General features: G+C 43.8%; 1 protein-coding gene and 2 non-coding genes across 5 annotated transcripts in view; all 3 read right to left on the bottom strand.

Annotated features, from left to right (window-relative positions):
* Positions 1-21,144, bottom strand: part of LOC124555076 (SH3 and cysteine-rich domain-containing protein) — a 981,469-nt gene that overhangs the window by 457,625 nt on the left and 502,700 nt on the right. The gene's annotated exons all lie outside the window — the stretch shown is intronic.
* Trnas-cga lies at positions 13,499-13,573 on the bottom strand. Its single transcript has one exon. It is a non-coding gene; the product is annotated as a tRNA-Ser (tRNA).
* Trnas-uga lies at positions 13,802-13,876 on the bottom strand. Its single transcript has one exon. It is a non-coding gene; the product is annotated as a tRNA-Ser (tRNA).

Raw genomic sequence — 21,144 nt, 5'->3', positions numbered from 1 at the left:
GCTCTGAGCACTATGGGACTTAACATCTATGGTCATCAGTCCCCTAGAACTTAGAACTACTTAAACCTAACTAACCTAAGGACATCACAAAACACCCAGTCATCACGAGGCAGAGAAAATCCCTGACCCCGCCGGGAATCGAACCCGGGAACCCGGGCGCGGGAAGCGAGAACGCTACCGCACGACCACGAGCTGCGGACTCTGCGCATAACAATCGCGTATAAAAGGAGCTGTAATGAGAGAGAGAATCAGATGCGCCAGCAGTCGCAGCATCTTGACGTTACCTGAAAAGGCGCTTTTAGTGAAGCTGTATTATCAGAATGGGGAATGTGCTAGTTCAGCGTTACGATCCTATCGCCATAGGAAGGGGATTCGAACGGGTAAAGGTCCCTTAACAAATGCAGCTATGGCGAGAATGATTTCGACGTTAAAAGCCACGGGTTGTTTAAACGATAGACCCCGTAGTGGCCGACCGAGCACAAGGCGTAATGCTGCTGAGACAGTTCAGGAAGAAATGGAGACTGTAGCGGGTTCGTATATGCACGGGAAACTCAGCACTCGTGCAGTCGCACGTCTTACCGGCATTCCATACACTTCTGTTTGGTTGGCACTGAGGCGTACCCTCAGATGCTATCCGTACAAAATCCATCGGCATCATGAACTGTTACCTGGCGATTTAGTGAAGCGGGGGGCATTTACGGTGTGGGCGTTTCAAAAGATGGCGGAAGATGACGATTGGTTGAGTAACGTGTTGTGGACTGACGAAGCTCATTTCACGCTCCGAGGGTTGTCAACGCCCACAACTGCAGAATTTGGGCTGCCGAAAACCCTAGAACTGTGGTGGAAACTCCATTGCACGACGAGAAAGTCACGGTATGGGTTGGATTTACCACATCTATTGTTATCGGGCCTTATTCCTTCGAGGATATGCGTGATTCTGGTTTTGTAACTGCTACCGTGACGGGTGAGAGGTACGCCGATATGTTACAGAATCGCATCATCCCCAGCCTGGCTGATAAACACCTGCTGGAACGTACGATGTTTATGCAGGATGGCGCTCCACCTCATATTGCTAGGCGCGTGAAAGATCTCTTGCGCGCGTCGTTTGGTGGTGATCGTGTGCTCAGCCGCCACTTTCGTCATGCTTGGCCTCCCAGGTCCCCAGACCTCAGTCCGTGCGATTATTGGCTTTGGGGTTACCTGAAGTCGCAAGTGTATCGTGATCGACCGACATCTCTAGGGATGCTGAAAGACAACATCTGACGCCAATGCCTCACCATAACTCCGGACTTGCTGTACAGTGCTGTTCACAACATTATTCCTCGACTACAGCTATTGTTGAGGAATGATGGTGGACATATTGAGCATTTCCTGTAAAGAACATCATCTTTGCTTTGTCTTGCTTTATTATGCTAATTATTACTATTCTGATCAGATGAAGCGCCATCTGTCGGATATTTTTTGAACTTTTGTATTTTTTAGGTTCTAATAAAACCTCATGTCATTCCAAGCATGTGTGTCAATTTGTACCTCTCTATCTACATTATTCCGTGATTTATTCAGTTTTCAAATTTGTACTGACTATTTGATGACCCGGTATGTAGATCGAACCATTTGGTGCCGTAGAAAATACCGTCCCTTCCGTAAATATAACTTAGTCCCGATGTGAAAGCAGCTTCCCTCTGTACGCTAGTGCAAAGTTTAATCTGAAAGCCTTTTGTTGATCTTTCAACATTTCCTTAATGGCCGATTTTCGTCCGTATCTTCATTCATCGTTTAGACGACAACATATAATCGATCTGCTAACACTTTGCTGAAGGAGGTTCCTAACTTCTGGGCTGGTCCTGAAAGAGTCTTAATCATTTCAGTGGAGTACACTAATGTCTTGATCCTCAATGGTAGTCCGAGGACATACTGAGCGAGGACGTTGGTTGACGCAGCATTCACCCGGCATCCTCTTTAGCCAGAGATGAATCGTAGATTTGTTGTACCCTATGGCATGGAAAATGGCGTTGATAAGGTATCCATCTTCACAAAGTGTAAAAAAGCGAACTTTCTCAAATTGCTTCAGCATTGGTATGTCACCTTGACGCAAGTAGGAGCCTACTAATAAAGCATTAGGAAACGAAGTGCCATACGAGATGGAGAGCACTTCCTTCGCAGCAGAAGTCAAATTCGTTGGTGTCTGTATGCTTTGAAAAATGCATTGTAAATGAGTTCGTCGTAAGTATTATTTCCAATGTCGTGGAATTACTAAACATCATACATAGTAATAACGACAGCTTTTCAAAAATTGAAAGTAAAATATAGTGATTTAGGTCACGTTGCTACAGCTATCGTACGTTTCTTGCCAAGGGGGCTACCGCACCTATCACACCATACAAGTCGGTAACTGCCCCGCACACATGGCCAATGAGTGCCCAGGAAAGGATGCATGGTTGGGCCCCAACTATAAAAATAGAAATAAAATTACATTGGTATTTTAAAGAAAGTTTAACATGATTTAAACATAAAATAACTGGGGGATCATTCGAACTATACAAAAGTACTCATTAGGACGAAATATAGCATAAACATAATTTCTTATTAAATAGTAGACATATGTCCACAAATGCAGTTTACATTGTGGTACTACGCGTTGCATAGAGATGTCGGCGAATTTCGAGCGAACTAATAGTTACTGTTTCGTGGTCCAATAGGCTGAATCAGAGCATTCACCAGTATACATACGTGTATCGTCGAGCCACTATTAACAGCAAAAGTTCAGTTTCATGTTAAGTGCATTCTATATTACAGAGCCTGTAAACATTCGAAGAAATTATACTCATTGTAACATATCATTGCATTGTGTCTATAAAGCAGAAGTCCCATGAAGAAATCGTGCAAAAAGTTTATATACAGATGTACCAGAATAACTAATCCCAATTTTCTGCTGTCTTATAGGACGTGACCAGAAACATTACTTATCAGTAATACAGTGTCTGCAAACGCTTCGTTATCCTTAGAAAAGCTAGTGTTCATCACTTAGTGTTTAGATACTTTCGTTTCAGCACTTATTCTTACCATGAAAGCAATGAACTACTGAAGTTAGTTTATTAGTTTTAGAATATCTTATGTGATATTTGTTTACTTATTCTTGCGTATTAAAATTAATGACATTGTTTTTCTACGACAATGTGGGAAGACAGGCTTCCTGATTACAGAACTGAGACTGAAAGTTGAAGTTCCTGCCTCTAATATGAATTTTTTTTCCGAGTACATTTTCTGCATTCACATTCCCAATTTCCGAGCACATTTGTACTCAGAATTAGAATACACTGGGGCAACTACAAATTTAAATAATATTTAAAAATATATATCCAATTTTCATTATATTTAGTTATAGCAATTTCTTACGAAGAAAACAGTTTGTAGCACACTTGCATGATGTACCAGAGCGTACTCTAAATCCACACTCGTTTCACAATGAAGTCCTTCCAGCAGTTTGATTACAATATATAGTTTCCTTCATCACGATATAAGTTCAAAATGACGCGCCTCTGGACATCACTTTATTAAGAAAAATGATTAATTTCACGCCCTAAATAATTTTCCGAATACTAGAAATAGTTATTGTGATACATGTTGTATAACGTTCTATTACAATCAAAAATGTAGAAAAGCAAAAATTGTACATCAGCATGTACGTGAGATAGCTGGGAGCTACTTACACTAACCTCGTCGTGTCCCCATTTTTCCCAGGGTTGGGTTGAGTTGGGTTGGGTTTTTGGGGTAGGAGACCAAACAGCGAGGTCATCGGTCTCATCGGATTAGGGAAGGAAGTCGGCCGTGCCCTTTCAAAGGAACCATCCCGGCATTTACCTGGAGCGATTTAGGGAAATCACGGAAAACCTAAATCAGGATGGCCAGACGCGGGATTGAACCGTCGTCCCCCCGAATGCGAGTCCACTGTACTAACCACTGCGCCACTTCGCTCGATGCAAGGTTAAATATAACGAGAAAAACTCCGTTGCTATAACGCTTTCGTGGAAGAAGACATTGAAAAAATAGTAATAAATATTGATTTGGAAAGTAATGATGAAGACAGTTGGCAGGAACCCAAGATCACCACAGCTAGGGAGCTGGATGATAGCTCGACCAAGACATACACAGCAAAAGAGAAAACTGATATGACTGATGAAATTACAAATTCGACTACAGATGCTACTCTATAATGAATTACTGTAAAATGTATGTAGGCACCACTTAATTTTATTCTGAATATTGGTTCCCTTTGAAACAAAAGGGTTAAATATTATACTGATTTGTACATTGACGAATGTCTGGTGCCAGTAGTGCAGCGATCTGACGTAACCACACATTTCAGTTGAGAGACAACAGCCCTCTCGCATGTAAACCACAAGAAGTCGTACAACGGGTAGTACATTATAACACATTTGCCTGTAACACTGCCAATAGCGCTTTGCGAGCCTTTTGTTCAGTAAATCTTTGAATCAGTTGATCAAAGTCTAGTTGACTTCCAATTTAAGTACAATTGCCAACGTCCCCTAATTTGTGAGACGTTGTTGGTGGATATTTGATATAGAGAGTTTGTAACACAAGCCAGAGTGCTGAATGATCTTTCTCATTCAGCTACAGGCGCTGGAAGACTGCCAAAGATGTGCAAAACTGCATATACATTCGTAAATAAGCTTGACATTTTAAGACTGTGCATCTTATTCAATATATAATGGTTACAAAGTAATGTCTGGAATGTTCGAAGTATAAATTGTTTTCAGTTATGTGATTTCTTCTTCCAAATCTGTTGTGACATGATTATGGTATTCATTAGTAAATAACTTAGATTTCTCAGTGACCTGATCGTCAGTCATCTTCGAGTAATTCCATACAAGCCAAAATGTGTCATCTAAGATCTTCACTCTCTGTTGATCCATTTTGGACGTGAGGGAGCGAATAATCAAATATTTACCAAGGAAAGTCGCCAAACAGCCGTACGTTTTGAGAAGATATTTTATTTTGATCAGCAGCTTCGGCATTTAAATATGCCATCTTCAGACCCCTGCATATTAAAACGCATGTACATGTGGTGTACATCAAGATACACCACAGCTGACTTTATAGAAAATTAAGCAAATGGCAAGTGAGCTGCAATTGATCTTAAAACATCAGCCCGAGCACTGCAGTAGGTGTCAGATGTGGACACAGAGAATTTCCAACTGACGCTCTCAGAATTTGCTATCGTTGCGGACTGCAACTAAACAGTTGTTGAATCACTCCGAAAAAAGTATCAGCTTCATGACAACTCTCAGCTGTCGTGTACTGCGCGTAATTTAGGGCTATGACAAGCACACAGAAAAAATGTTGAAAGAGGTTTTCACTGAATAAAATGTGTCTGAGCTCCTTTATAAGCCACACACACATTACGTAAGTTAAATTTGCCTTGTCCGCGGCACTTACTGATAGAAAATTAGTGTTTCACAAGTTCTGATCGAATTAAACGTGCATTAGCAACTCCAGTTTTCTGATTACAATCCGTGAATTTCAAAAACCGTTCATTTATTTCATATTTACCAATTTTCTTGTTGAAGTTAATATAACGCAGGAGGAATTTTGTCTCTTCAACATTATACTAACCAGGAGTAGCGTCAATAATAATTGAATAATACTTTGCATTTCTCTCTGTTCCAAGATGGCACTGCAGACAGGACGGACACAATCAAAAATAAATTCATCCTGACTGTCACTAGACAGATAATACACTTGTAAATGCTTTCTAGCTTCATATCCACCTCTGACCTTGCTAGAGTGTTTTCCAAAAACTGGATCACAGTTCCGAGCAAATTTCCATGTCTTGGCTCTCCAATTTTCTGAGATGGATCTCTGGATGGTAAGTTTCTTTGGCCAAGAAATAATGGCTCATCAAGTTATCGCCTTAGTATTTATTTCCAAAAGTAGCTTCATTTTCAATCTGTTTTTCGAGTCATTGAAATATAGTACTAGAACGTTTTAACTTAGTCTCAAGGTTTCGCCATTCATTCTTTATGAAGATAGCTAGACTGATATTCTGGGGTCCTGTCATATAATTTTTTCAACCATAGTTAATATGAATATCGTGATCTTGAAGAGAAGTATAAACGAACTGTTTCAGCCTGATGAGAAAGAAGATGGAAGACAAAAAACTGCTTGTTGACTTTCAGTTCATACCAACCAGTCTTTAATTGTTCGGAGGTTTACACTGAAGTAAAAACGCAGGAAACGCACGGGAATTGACATGTGTTGGATAATGATTTGGATGGTTAGGTGGGCCGCATTTTACTACCTATTCCATTTCCGTAGTTGTAGATTTAAAGTGTTTAAAGTTTTAATATCAATACCGTTACTAGAACATTTATAACTAGAACCCCGACGCTGATCTTGTAAGGAGACAGTCCGTTGGGAAGGAGAGAGACCCTGATTTTAGACGTAAACACGCGACCAGGAGCGTCTAGGCGCCAGTTAAGATCGACGCGCTTCATTGACAGCTAACATCGGTTTAACAGCAGCACGTTTGGGGGCCAATTCTCACTTCTCTTCACAGACGCCGGTGTCTTTGAGACATGAAAAGCCCAAGGATAGAGACGTACTGCTTCCCGACTGGAAAACCCCGGGTGGTTGAAGGGTGTAATGGAGACCTTCTCATAGCCGCATTTGCGCGGCTATGCGAAAAATAAACTTATTCATAAATTAATAATTACTGATTCATATGTGTCACTGAGGAGCCAGTAGGCTCACTTTAAACAGAAAAGAAGAATCGCTTTCGATATCTGCATTAGTTTGTAAGTTTTTGTAAGTCAATTATTATGCATATTTTTCTGAACCATAAGAGCAGTTGTACGATTACAACAAACAAGAGGAAACTTCCTGGTAGATTAAAATGTGTGCCGGACTGATACTTGAACTCGGGATCTATGCCTTGCGTGGGTAAGCACTCTACCGACTGAACACGACTCACGACCTGTCCTCACAGCTTTCCTTCCGCCAGTACCTAGTCTCCTACTTTGCAAACTTCCTCCAAATTGCAGTCTCGGTCCGGCACACAGTTTTGATCTGCCAGGAAGTTTCATACCAACCCACCCTCTACTACAGAGTGAAAATTTCATTCAACAGAGAGCTGTATCGGACAATCATAGTAGACTCACTGAAATTTTATACATTTTAAAATTAAGTGCCCAATGTGCATTTCGTGGAGTAAAAACAGCTTTTATTACTAAATAACTATAAAAAACTAAATGCAGCGGCAGTACTATAAACTAGAAATAAGCTGGAAAGTATCAGAATGTATGGTTTAAATCATTTATCAATACTTATTTTTAAAAACCTGAAAGCTAAGAATAGCCACAGAAAAATGCGTTTTATAAATGCAATATGCCAAATAAAAGAACACAAAAGGCAGAATGATATTTCTCATTGGTAAAATTTTGGTTTTATTTCTTTAGTCCCATGACGTTTCTCCCTGCGTCAATAACATGTTCAAAATTGACGTCATTCTGAGCTCCGGTTCTCTGTCTACACCATTTTGATACAGGAGTTTTAATTATAGAGACTCTGTTCGGCGATTAGCCTATTAGTCGGCGTTCAGTACACGTATTTTTTTATTCGTTTGTACAACAGCCAAGTTAAAAGTGAACTGCCATGTGTAACCTTATGTTGGTGGAGGTGTAACTATAATTCTGTTGACTCGGCAAAACTGACCTCTGTTACGAGCCGATGACTGATGAATGTTTGCCAGTCTTAGACATGTTCCGGCCCCTTCCGCCGGAGGTTCGAGATCCCCCTCGGGCATTGTTGTGGGTGTTGTTCTTAGTATAAGTTAGTTTAAGTAGTGTGTAAGTCTAGGGACCGATGACCTCAGCAGTTTGGTCCCTTTGGAATTCACACGCATTTGAACATTTTGAAGGCATGTTCTAAGACCCAATATGAGACAAAATTTATTTTACTATAGCAATCCGATATTTTCCAACCGAGCACCCGAGGAGCTTGTAATCTACAACAGTCGGGGTCCCATCCTGTCGGTTCTACAAATTTTATTCGTTGTAAACAAATAATTATTGATCTAGGAGGACAAAGTAATTGTAGTGTTCAAAGTATTCATAGTGTTGTATACATTTGAGTGTATGGCTTTCAACACTCGCTGGAGGAAGGCAAGGATACACACGCCCAAGTTTATGGATGACCTCAGCCTTACGTTGCTAATCACATTCTAGTTCTGGCAGTTCTCCACCTTTATGTGTTAAACACGGTGTCAAAAAATGTTTTCCAAAGTTACAGGAACAAAACCAGCAACACCTCTTAGGCAAATACTTGTGCTGTGCTCTCAGACGAAACGATCGACGTCGCCCAGACTGTGCAGACTTTGTTTCTAAACCCCTTACTACATGGACAACGAGTTTTCCTTATTAGAGAAATTTGTGAACGTCGTTACTTGAAACGTTTTTAGAGGAAACTAAATTCCTTCACCTACGACGACCGTTAAATATATATCTTCTTAACAGTACTAAAACAGTGGTTTTAGAATCGATTACTGGCAGTATTTTGCACACGAAGTTACTAGTACCCTGTAGTTATGGAATCCAGTAAGTCAACTTCGTATTTTACAGTGAGGGGGGCAATGGAAAACAGTCTTCGCAGCATTATACAGGGTGTTACAAAAAGGTACGGCCAAACTTTCAGGAAACATTCCTCACTCACAAAGAAAGAAAATATGTTATGTGGACATGTGTCCGGAAACGCTTACTTTCCATGTTAGAGCTCATTTTATTACTTCTCTTCAAATCACATTAATCATGGAATGGAAACACACAGCAACAGAACGTACCAGCGTGACTTCAAACACTTTGTTACATGAAATGTTCAAAATGTCCTCTGTTAGCGAGGATACATGCATCCACCCTCCGTCGCATGGAATCCCTGATGCGCTGATGCAGCCCTGGAGAATGGCGTATTGTATCAGCCGTCCACAATACGAGCACGAAGAGTCTCTACATTTGGTACCGGGGTTGCGTAGACAAGAGCTTTCAAATGCCCCCATAAATGAAATTCAAGAGGGTTGAGGGCAGGAGAGCGTGGAGGCCATGGAATTGGTCCGCCTCTACCAATCCATCGGTCACCAAATCTGTTGTTGAGAAGCGTACGAACACTTCGACTGAAATGTGCAGGAGCTCCATCGTGCATGAACCACATGTTGTGTCGTTCTAGCAGCACAGGTAGAGTATCCCGTATGAAATCATGATAACGTGCTCCATTGAGCGTAGGTGGAAGAACATGGGGCCCAATCAAGACATCACCAACAATGCCTGCCCAAACGTTCACAGAAAATCTGTGTTGATGACGTGATTGCACAATTGCGTGCGGATTCTCGTCAGCCCACACATGTTGATTATGAAAATTTACAATTTGATCACGTTGAAATGAAGCCTCATCCGTAAAGAGAACATTTGCACTGAAATGAGGATTGACACATTGTTGGATGAACCATTCGCAGAAGTGTACCCGTGGAGGCCAATCAGCTGCTGATAGTGCCTGCACACGCTGTACATGGTACAGAAACAACTGGTTCTCGCGTAGCACTCTCCATACAGTGTCGTGGTCAACGTTACCTTGCATAGCAGCAACTTCTCTGACGCTGACATTAGGGTTATCGTCAACTGCATGAAGAATTGTCTCGTCCATTGCAGGTGTCCTCGTCGTTCTAGGTCTTCCCCAGTCGCGAGTCATAGGCTGGAATGTTCCGTGCTCCCTAAGACGCCGATCAATTGCTTCGAACGCCTTCCTGTCGGGACACCTTCGTTTTGGAAATCTGTCTCGATACAAACGTACCGCGCCACGGCTATTGCCCCGTGCTAATCCATACATCCAATGGGCATCTGCCAACTCCGCATTTGTAAACATTGCACTGACGGCAAAACTACGTTCGTGATGAACACTAACCTGTTGATGCTACGTACTGATGTGCTTGATGCTAGTACTGTAGAGCAATGAGTCGCATGTCAACACAAGCACCGAAGTCAACATTACCTTCCTTCAATTGGGCCAACTGGCGGTGAATCGAGGAAGTACAGTACATACTGATGAAACTAAAATGAGCTCTAACATGGAAATTAAACGTTTCCGGACATATGTCCACATAACATCTTTTCTTTATTTGCGTGTGAGGAATGTTTCCTGTAAGTTTGGCCGTATTACTGAAACTGGTGTTCCACAGACTTAGAATTTCTAGCTGTGCAACAGACGGTGAGGTTGCTGAGTCGGATGTGAGGTTTCCAACTGTCCAATATTTTTCTACATTGTTGAAGTGGATATTAATTTAAACTAACTCCCCGAAAATGGCACATGGACCATGAAGAATGCTAAAATTTGAGTTTATTGCAACGAAAACATTTTATATTCTGCAATATTTTCTTCTTTGCAATACCTGAAACAGACCCCGTCAACCAGATCATCTGCAAAGAATGACAGTGACAATTAACGGAAGACATGAATATCGTCTAGCTTCTGAATTGGCAGTTTTTGCGTTTCACAAGCGTCGTTGCTAAGTGCAAGTAAAAGAAGTAATGCAACGCGATTTCTGTTATCAAACAACGTCCTCATCAATTCATTTAGTTTTCATGTAACCAGTGAGTAATTGGAGGTGCTCTATATAAGCTGCAAGAGAGCTTCATGCCTTCCAGAATGACGAGACCACCCAGGGAATACGACGAAAACATTTCCCTGTCCGTAATGCTTCCTCCTCTGACCTGGATCCTTTGCTTTCCGACGATTCACGCCGTACACGGCAACGTCAAAGTATCCGATGGAGCATAAAATGTGACTCATCTGAAAAGGTCACCTGTCAGCATTCAGTGGACGTCCACTTGCGGCTCTGACGTGCGACTTCCTGCCTTCGTTGCTATGAACAGCAGTCAGCATTGGTGCATGAACCGGGGGTGCCTGCTGCGGAGGCCAATAACGCAGCAACTTTCACTGAACATTCCTTGAGGTGTTGGTTACCCTATGGTTCATCTGGGCGGTCAGTTGATCAACAGTTGAACGTCTATTCGCCCGTACACTTCTCCGTAGCAGTCGCTCTCCACTGTCAGTTATGGGCTGTGGTGCACCACATTTGCCTTCACGCCGGTTTTGGATAGCGCCGTTTAGACATGCACAGTATACTTTAACCACAGCGGCACTTGAAAAGTTAAAACACTTAGCCGTTTCGGAAGTGGTTCCATCTATGTCAAGAAAGCCAATTTTCATGCCCATTTAACGTTGAATAAATCGCTACGTTTCCGCATGACTACAAGGACTGCACCGTTTTCCGTGTCTCACTCGCTACGCTTTATATACCATCCACTGCTAGTGCTGCCACCTGCCGTCTGTGAGTGGCTATTACATGTTGGTGTCGAACATAGGTGGACCTGGACCTTGTCCATTGGCTGTTGTTTTGATTCCGCTTTTCTGCAGAATATTCACGTGTTGTAGCCCATAACAGTGAGGTAAAAAAAATTGTCCCCAACTTGTAGATAACGATCGAAAAACGTTAGTACGTTTTGTACTCCTTCCACTTGTGTTGGTAGGTAAGCGTTTTCGGTATTTATCTTGCACGCAAATTGCGATATCCGAACTTTTTCGTGATGATCATGTAAAAATTTGTGCGTCAAATAAGAGGATCTTTATCAGTTTGAGCACTAATAGTGGATTAGATTACAGTTTTTAGGCGACTTGTTGCACGATTTCATCCGTTTGGATACTGGACCACACACTCTGCTATTCATCATGCACATCTGTTCGGACACTTCTAAAGACACGCCATCATTATCAAACTTTCCTTCACTCAATGTTGCAGGCTAAAAAAAGAAGCCATAATTCCTGATGAATTGCCGGAGCTGCAAATCTTTTTGCACACTTCGCAACTTGATGGAAAAATGACTTTCTAAACCAAAGTTATTTATTTTTAGCCACAGTCAAACGACAACTGAATCAGAACAAGACTTCCGTGGCCTCGTGAACAATAAATAGAGCAGGGCGCCACTGGAGTCAGCTATACTGTAACTAGTATGCCTCTGATACGCACCAAGTATCCCCTCCCGAAATGCAAATCGCCGCACTACGGTCCAGATGTGTGGTAATGGTATACGCACAAGGAAACGAAAGGAAGGATGGCCTTGACATGTGTACCGTAGCTGTCCGCCCTGATAAATATTAATCATTCAGTGAGCTGTAGTGGGAACTATTAACTACTGGAATGAGACAGGGGTTCTGAACCATTATAAATTTATTGGTCAAAGGTCGTGATTAATATGCAAGAACAAATAATTAAACAAATATCTTACTCGGAGGAAATGAGTGCGGATACTAAAATCCAAAACACAAATGCGATAGCGCCTAGGAAAAAGAACGAGCGGAGTTGCTCTAGAAGGATAATGACTGAATTGGTAATGAACATGCTAATCTATTCTAATAAAATTTAAATGCGATGATAAGTTAATTGTGATGACTGTGTCGGTAGGTTAGTGAGAATATATCAAAAGAATGAGAATCCCAAATAGCAACGTCAGGGCCAAGAGGCCACCTAGAAAGTGAATGATGAATTATTTTGCGTTAATGCATTATCATTTTGCACGAGCTACTCACTCACCACCTGTCTGCGACACTTACATAAAACAGGTGAGCCGAGATGAGACGAAATTGCAGATGGTGTTGTACTCCGGCGTGCTGCGTCCCAACTGAGCTACGGCGTCAATCCGCTCACAAAATATCTCTAACCAAAATATACCTCTAACTCGTAAGAAGGTCTGGGCCCGAATATATGAAAACTTGTGCCCGCCTTTCCTTCGTGGCAACAGGCCCCCAAAACTGGCTTTTAAGCCACTCTGCGGCCGCATCTCTAATTGCCCCAACAGGAAATCTTGTTACTACATTATCACTTCCATATTTCAGAATGTTCTGTGCAGTTTAGAGAGATTGTGAGTGCCGCCCAATAGCAAGTCGCCGTACCCAAAGTTGTGAACCCTCATCAACCAATCATAGCGTGTAGGCTTTCACGGTAGGCGCCTTCACTAGTTAAAACTTCCGGCCTAAGAGGCTGTGGCCGATCTGTAAAACTACTTATTCCAGAATGAGATTTTTCACTCTGCAGCGGAGTGTGCGCTGATATGAAACTTCCTGGCAGATTAAAACTGTGTGCCCGACCGAGACTCGAACTCGGGACCTTTGCCTTTCGCGGGCAAGTGCTCTACCAACTGAGCTACCGAAGCACGACTCACGCCCGGTACTCACAGCTGTACTTCTGCCAGTACCTCGTCTCCTACCTTCCAAACTTTACAGAAACTCTCTTGCGAACCTTGCAGAACTAGCACTCCTGAAAGAAAGGATATTGCGGAGACATGGCTTAGCCACAGCCTGGGGGCTGTTTCCAGAATGAGATTTTTCACTCTGCAGCGGAGTGTGCGCTGATATGAAACTTCCTGGCAGATTAAAACTGTGCGCCCGACCGAGACTCGAACTCGGGACCTTTGCCTTTCGCGGGCAAGTGCTCTACCAACTGAGCTACCGAAGCACGACTCACGCCCGGTACTCACAGCTGTACTTCTGCCAGTACCTCGTCTCCTACCTTCCAAACTTTACAGAAGCTCTCCTGCGAACCTTGCAGAACTAGCACTCCTGAAAGAAAGGATATTGCGGAGACATGGCTTAGCCACAGCCTGGGGGATGTTTCCAGAATGAGATTTTTCACTCTGCAGCGGAGTGTGCGCTGATATGAAACTTCCTGGCAGATTAAAACTGTGTGCCCGACCGAGACTCGAACTCGGGACCTTTGCCTTTCACGGGCAAGTGCTCTACCAACTGAGCTACCGAAGCACGACTCACGCCCGGTACTCACAGCTGTACTTCTGCCAGTACCTCGTCTCCTACCTTCCAAACTTTACAGAAGCTCTCCTGCGAACCTTGCAGAACTAGCACTCCTGAAAGAAAGGATATTGCGGAGACATGGCTTAGCCACAGCCTGGGGGATGTTTCCAGAATGAGATTTTTCACTCTGCAGCGGAGTGTGCGCTGATATGAAACTTCCTGGCAGATTAAAACTGTGTGCCCGACCGAGACTCGAACTCGGGACCTTTGCCTTTCGCGGGCAAGTGCTCTACCAACTGAGCTACCGAAGCACGACTCACGCCCGGTACTCACAGCTGTACTTCTGCCAGTACCTCGTCTCCTACCTTCCAAACTTTACAGAAGCTCTCCTGCGAACCTTGCAGAACTAGCACTCCTGAAAGAAAGGATATTGCGGAGACATGGCTTAGCCACAGCCTGGGGGATGTTTCCAGAATGAGATTTTTCACTCTGCAGCGAAGTGTGCGCTGATATGAAACTTCCTGGCAGATTAAAACTGTGTGCCCGACCGAGACTCGAACTCGGGACCTTTGCCTTTCGCGGGCAAGTGCTCTACCAACTGAGCTACCGAAGCACGACTCACGCCCGGTACTCACAGCTGTACTTCTGCCAGTACCTCGTCTCCTACCTTCCAAACTTTACAGAAGCTCTCCTGCGAACCTTGCAGAACTAGCACTCCTGAAAGAAAGGATATTGCGGAGACATGGCTTAGCCACAGCCTGGGGGATGTTTCCAGAATGCGATTTTTCACTCTGCAGCGAAGTGTGCGCTGATATGAAACTTCCTGGCAGATTAAAACTGTGTGCCCGACCGAGACTCGAACTCGGGACCTTTGCCTTTCGCGGGCAAGTGCTCTACCAACTGAGCTACCGAAGAATGACTCACGCCCGGTACTCACAGGTGTACTTCTGCCAGTACCTCGTCTCCTACCTTCCAAACTTTACAGAAGCTCTCCTGCGAACCTTGCAGAACTAGCACTCCTGAAAGAAAGGATATTGCGGAGACATGGCTTAGCCACAGCCTGGGGGATGTTTCCAGAATGAGATTTTTCACTCTGCAGCGGAGTGTGCGCTGATATGAAACTTCCTGGCAGATTAAAACTGTGTGCCCGACCGAGACTCGAACTCGGGACCTTTGCCTTTCGCGGGCAAGTGCTCTACCAACTGAGCTACCGAAGCACGACTCACACCCGGTACTCACAGCTGTACTTCTGCCAGTACCTCGTCTCCTACCTTCCAAACTTTACAGAAGCTCTCCTGCGAACCTTGCAGAACTAGCACTCCTGAAAGAAAGGATATTGCGGAGACATGGCTTAGCCACAGCCTGGGGGATGTTTCCAGAATGAGATTTTTCACTCTGCAGCGGAGTGTGCGCTGATATGAAACTTCCTGGCAGATTAAAACTGTGTGCCCGACCGAGACTCGAACTCGGGACCTTTGCCTTTCGCGGGCAAGTGCTCTACCAACTGAGCTACCGAAGCACGACTCACGCCCGGTACTCACAGCTGTACTTCTGCCAGTACCTCGTCTCCTACCTTCCAAACTTTACAGAAGCTCTCCTGCGAACCTTGCAGAACTAGCACTCCTGAAAGAAAGGATATTGCGGAGACATGGCTTAGCCACAGCCTGGGGGATGTTTCCAGAATGAGATTTTTCACTCTGCAGCGGAGTGTGCGCTGATATGAAACTTCCTGGCAGATTAAAACTGTGTGCCCGACCGAGACTCGAACTCGGGACCTTTGCCTTTCGCGGGCAAGTGCTCTACCAACTGAGCTACCGAAGCACGACTCACGCCCGGTACTCACAGCTGTACTTCTGCCAGTACCTCGTCTCCTACCTTCCAAACTTTACAGAAGCTCTCCTGCGAACCTTGCAGAACTAGCACTCCTGAAAGAAAGGATATTGCGGAGACATGGCTTAGCCACAGCCTGGGGGCTGTTTCCAGAATGAGATTTTTCACTCTGCAGCGGAGTGTGCGTTGATATGAAACTTCCTGGCAGATTAAAACTGTGTGCCCGACCGAGACTCGAACTCGGGACCTTTGCCTTTCGCGGGCAAGTGCTCTACCAACTTTTTTTTTTTTTTTTTTTTTGTCACGCTGACCACTTTTTTTTTATTTTCCTGGACCTCTTCCACTTCAGGCGTTGGCCCCTATCATCCATATCACCCCCAAACTCCTATCTAACATAAAAAAAAAAAAAAAAAAATTCTGTTGCCACCGCCACTTTCACCCTAACTTAACCTACTTTTTTATTTATTTTTCCATTATTTTTTTAAAATAATATATAAAGGAACTGAATACATCTTCTTGCCGTGACAATCTGTCCAATACCCGTGAAACAGAAGAACACGAAATCAATCAAGCACTTCTGGTGTGTTTTATGTTACGGCTTCTGGCAAGATTAGTTTTCCTGAGGCACTTTCCCCTGCTGTACTATAAAAATAAATAAATAAATGCCAACTTAATTATAATGAAGCACAAGTAGTATCAACTCGCTGTAGTGTTGTGCACCAAAAAAAAAAAAAAAAAAAAAAAAAAAAAAAAAAAAAAAAAAAAAAAATTATCGCTTCATTATGGCAAAGTGTGAAGTAAGAAATTTTGAAACAAAGCTTTGTATTTCCGACTCGTTTTAAGGTTGTGGTGCTCTTCCATTATATACTGTATGTACTCGTCTATACTCGCATGTGTATTCGTAACTGCAAAATATGCAAACTGGCCGATAATCCAAACATAGCTATTGTGCTTTGTTGCAGGAAAGAAATGCCAGTCTGGTTGAAGTACATCTTTAAGTGTTATAGCAGAGTCTGTGGTTCTAGTAATTATTGCGAGTTTTTTTCTAGTCCAGTTCCATATGTGGTATTGGTCGCGGCAGATGAGAATGTGTGCCAAGGTATCTACAGTATGGCAATGATCGCAGTACGGACTCTGCTTCATTTTGATATTGTGCAACTTTTCACCTGTGGGGACCTTCTCGTTCACAATGTCATACCACGTGGACACTACTTTGGAGTGGAGGATGGGATTGTTAATGTTTTTCCAGACGTTACTCCAGTTGACCGCTGGATATTTCGCTTCAATTGGGTTTTGCCTATGGTGTCTCGTGAGGTGGTAATAGGTCCTTCTGGTGTTAAGCAGCTGTGAAGTGTCTTGAATATAGCTCATTTCCAGGTAATAAGTCCGGACGTGATCGAGTTGAGCGCTGATGCGACCAACATCGACTGGGGCCTTTTTGCTCGTTGGGGCTAATCTGTTGAATAACGTTTTCGTAATTGTCGGGTGGGGTGACTGCAGTATTTTGCGGATTCGGTCCATATATACGGCAGTGCATTGGTTCTTGATGTCTTTGACGCCCAAACCACCAGCGGCGCGGGTTAACACTATGGTTGGCATAGCGACTTTAAAGATGTTTCCGCTCCATATGAACCAATACGCTGCAGCTAAAAGCTTTTGCGCTGTATCCTTGGGTACTGGTAACACTGCTGCGATGTGATATATTTTGCTTAGCGCATAGCTGTTAATCAATAGAGCTCTCTGTATCCGATTGAGCGTTCTAGTTTTGTGTTCACGGAGAGTAGCCCTGAATATATGCAGTTTATGGTCCCAGTTGGCTACTGTCATCTCTCTTGGGTTGGCCATTAGAATCATACCTAAGTGGTTCGTCTTCTCTGTTCTTTGTAGCCATGTTCTTGGAATGGTCTCCATATGGGGTCCGACAGGTAAAATTTTCGATTTTTGTTCATTGAGTTTGGCTCCGGAAGAAGTGGCGTAAGCGTGGATTATTTGTTGAACGACTTCCATTTCTGAGTGCGTGTTAACTACTACACTGACGTCATCAGCATAAGCGTGACACACGGTTTTTGTACCCAACACCTGTAGACCTTGTAACCTGTGATGCAGGTTTAACAGTAACGGTTCTACGGCGATTGCGTATAGTGCCATAGAAAGGGGGCAGCCTTGTCTCACTGATTGCTTGATCGGGACTGGTGAACTTAGCTGACCATTAATTTTGATTCGAGAGGAAGTGCCGACTATACATTTCCGTATGATCTGAATAAAATGAGCACTGAATCCCATCCGTTGCATTACAGTTAGTAGAAAGTGGTGGTTGATGCGGTCAAAAGCCTTATCGAAGTCTAAAAACATGAGACTAACATTGCATTTGCATAGCCACGACAAATGTATTATGTCTCTATATTCACATAGTGCATTCGACATTGATCTCCCTGGGACAGCACTCATTTGATAAGGGCCAAGTACTTTCGGCAGTACCGTCTTCAGTCTACAGTTTATGAGTCGGGTGAAGATTTTATAGTCGGAATTGAGGAGTGTTAGTGGTCGAAAATCCTTCAGCGTAGCGCTACGTGGTTTTTTGGGGATCAGTACAATCATTCCTTCGGTAAACTGAGGTGGCATCTGCACGTCTCCCAATAATTCATTGCATATTTTGGTGAATTCCGGTCCTATGATGTGCCAAAAACAAGCATAAAATTCTATGGGTAGGCCATCTAAACCAGCAGATTTCTTTGTAGGCGAGTCTTTGATTATGGCACATACTTCTTCCTCAGTTATGTGGGCTACAAGGTCGGCGTTGTCAGTCGGATGGATCGTGGATTGAATGTTGGATAAAAGCGGCTCACTTGCCGTCGCGTCAGTCGCCGATGCGGAGTAAAAATCTGTATAATGTTGCACCACGTAGTTTTTAACTGTGACTTGTTGATCGTATTCGTTCCCCTGTTCATCACTGAGAGTGTGGATTAACTTTTGGTTACCTCTCTTGGCTTCCCGTATCACGTGATATACGGACGTATTCTCCTGCGTCAGTTCAATCGGAGGACGCGATCGAACTTTTTTCCCCTCTAGTGATTGTCGTACCAACGCCGTTATTCTTGCTTTGGTGCGTTTTATTCTAGAGCTGTTTGCTACTAATCCCATGGGGTCATCATATAGTTCGCGGAGGCAAAGAAAGTGATACTCCAAGGTGCGTTTTCGCCAGTACGCTTTCATGCGACTATATCGTGCGATGCATTTTTTTATCTGCGGTTTCGCAGACTGTAGCCACCACATGATGCGTGTAGGATATCTGGATTGCATCCGAAGACAACGCTGCCATGTAGCATGGACCTCCTGTTTCAGTACTGCGTCCTCCAAAAGTGACACGTTTAGCTGCCATACGCCCCTTCCCAGGAATGTTTTTTGTTTAGTATGCTTCGCGGTTATATGAAATGCGCAGTGATCCGAGAAGTTAAGAGGCCAAATTTCACAGTCAGTTACATTATGGATAAAACCTTTCGTTACATACAGCCTGTCTAGTCTGCTTGCCGAAGTACTGGATACGTACGTGTATCCTCGGGTGTGCGGGCGAAGGTGGCACCAAGCATCTATCATATCGAGCCCGTTAATTAACAGCAACAGCTCCTCACAAAAGTTGAAGTTCGGGATTTGATCTTCTGGACGCAATACGCAGTTAAAATCTCCACCCAAAATTATGTGCAGTCGAGGATCCGTTATTAATGGGACAATTTCGTCCCGGAACAGGTTGCCCCTTGCTCGTTTTCCGCTGGATCCAGAGGGAGCATATATATTAACAAGAAGCAGATCATATATTTGTGCAGTTATGCCTCGTCCAGATTCAAGTATTGCTTTTGCTGTACATGGTATGCCGTGTTTGAACAGTATTCCTGTTCCACATTCATTGCCTATGTTTAAGATCGCCTCATATCCGTACACATCCGCTATTTTGGTTGTAACTACCTCTTGTAACATCGCTATGTCAATGTCGGCGGCATATAAGTAGTCCTTCACAGATTGTAACTTTACGTCCGAAACTATTCTGTTTACATTGAGCGTGGCGATTTTATACGCCTGCGTCATTCGGTAGTCCAACTAAGCGCATTCAGTGTCGTCAGACCATGCTGTCCCCGTATCAGTTCCGCAGCGGTCAACAGTGTCCATTGGTTCTTCAATTGGAGGGGCGAGGTGCATCTGTACGTCCTCATTCGGGTTGGGGATGTCTGGTTTTCCGATGTCTACCACGCCTTGCTTTCCGCTTCGATCTGTTTTAAGAATTTTTTTGGTACGGGAGAATTTTTTCTCCAGTGCTTGAATCTCTTCAGGGCTCTGTTTTCGTGTTTGCCGTTTAGGTTTCACCGGCTCCTGTCTGATGTTGTCTTCCTCAGCATTCTTCAAATCTTCTAAGCGGGTGGTGTTTCGAGCTAAATTGTCGACCGTGCTCTTGGTGGATGATGGTGTCAATAGAGAAATCGGTTCACTATGAGGTTGCTCATTCCGGAATGGTTCTTGCATGTCATTCTCAACAGCGGAGGAATCGGATAATTTGCTGTGGCTCCCAATATCTTTCGGTGGCTGTTGTGTTGAAACCGTTACAGCTGTCACGATTTCCTTAGGTTCGGGTGGTCTAGCTTCTGTTGTGTCAGTGGTGGCAATCTGGGCTTCTTCTCGGGTTGGTTGGTTCTCCGTGTTCACATCAGGGCTTGGGGTCAGGACTTGGCCCCGGGCAGCCGTAGCGTAAGTCGCTGGCAGCGCAGTCATAGCCGGCGGTCGCGGCGCCTCGCCAGCCGGCAGCTGCGCCACTCGCCGCTGTAAACACTCCGCGCGGACGTGGCCGGGAGAGTTGCACGCCGCGCACGTCCTCGGCTGGCCGTCGTGTATAACGATACCTCGGTATCCACAGACGCTGATGTATGACGGTACATGTTTGTGCAAATCGACCTTTAATTGCCTCACTCCGTTGAGAACTTGGAATTTGCGCGCGTTGGACCACCGTTCGGCAACATTGCTGAGAACTTTACCGTACGGCGCTATCACTGCGTTTATTTGTTCCGCCGGTACTTCGAATGGTAGTTCGAATATCCTGATAGTTCGTATTCCAAACCCTGCATGTGTTACGGTGACTTCGCCTACGTTTCCATCACAATGCTTAAATTTCATACTTCCTCCGCAAGACTCAACTATTTTGTCACATAAGTTAGCATTCCTCAATTTCACAAATACAACGCTGCTCACTATCGAAAGATGCATTCCAATGACATCCTCTGAATCAACTTTCACTTCGTATTCCAACCAATCTTCGATTTCGTGTAGTTTAGGTCGGGCGTAATTACGATCAAACGAGAATTTCAAAGTATCTTGTCTGTTCAAGTGGGCCATCACGGATTCATATTTCAAATTTCAATATGCGTAGAAGTTCTGCAACGATGCAAGACGCACTGCGACTTACCA

This window comes from Schistocerca americana, chromosome X, assembly GCF_021461395.2.
Source record: "Schistocerca americana isolate TAMUIC-IGC-003095 chromosome X, iqSchAmer2.1, whole genome shotgun sequence".
NCBI lineage: Eukaryota > Metazoa > Arthropoda > Insecta > Orthoptera > Acrididae > Schistocerca > Schistocerca americana.
The sequence above is the reverse complement of the archived record's forward strand: the minus strand, read 5'-3'. Positions and strand labels throughout refer to the sequence as shown.